The sequence below is a fragment of the Onychostoma macrolepis genome, chromosome 22 (assembly GCF_012432095.1).
Source record: "Onychostoma macrolepis isolate SWU-2019 chromosome 22, ASM1243209v1, whole genome shotgun sequence".
In the NCBI taxonomy this organism is placed as follows: domain Eukaryota; kingdom Metazoa; phylum Chordata; class Actinopteri; order Cypriniformes; family Cyprinidae; genus Onychostoma; species Onychostoma macrolepis.
Window position 1 is genome coordinate 38,052,160 of NC_081176.1, and position 367 is coordinate 38,052,526.

Consider the following 367-nt stretch of genomic DNA (forward strand, 5'->3'; position numbering starts at 1 on the left):
GAAATGACACAGACATTTAACATAATTATATATTAATAATAATAATAATTAAGAATTAAGAATAATAATTAATTCTCTTACCGATTTTTGTGAATTTCTTTTATGAAACACTGGTTCAGCGTAAGTGATCTCTTCACGAGTCTCGACTGTTTCAAAAATAATATATGTATTAAAACAACAACAAAAATCGGTCTCACTATCAAGCTCAATGAAATTCATCTATATAGTCAACTTGCATCTGTCCCACTTTACACATATAAAATTCTGTTTATAAGATGGAGGCTTGTTTTTATTTTTGCATTAATTAATGCAACTGCAATGCAGTTTTTTTTTTTTTGGCGCCATTAAAGAAATGCAGATACTATTC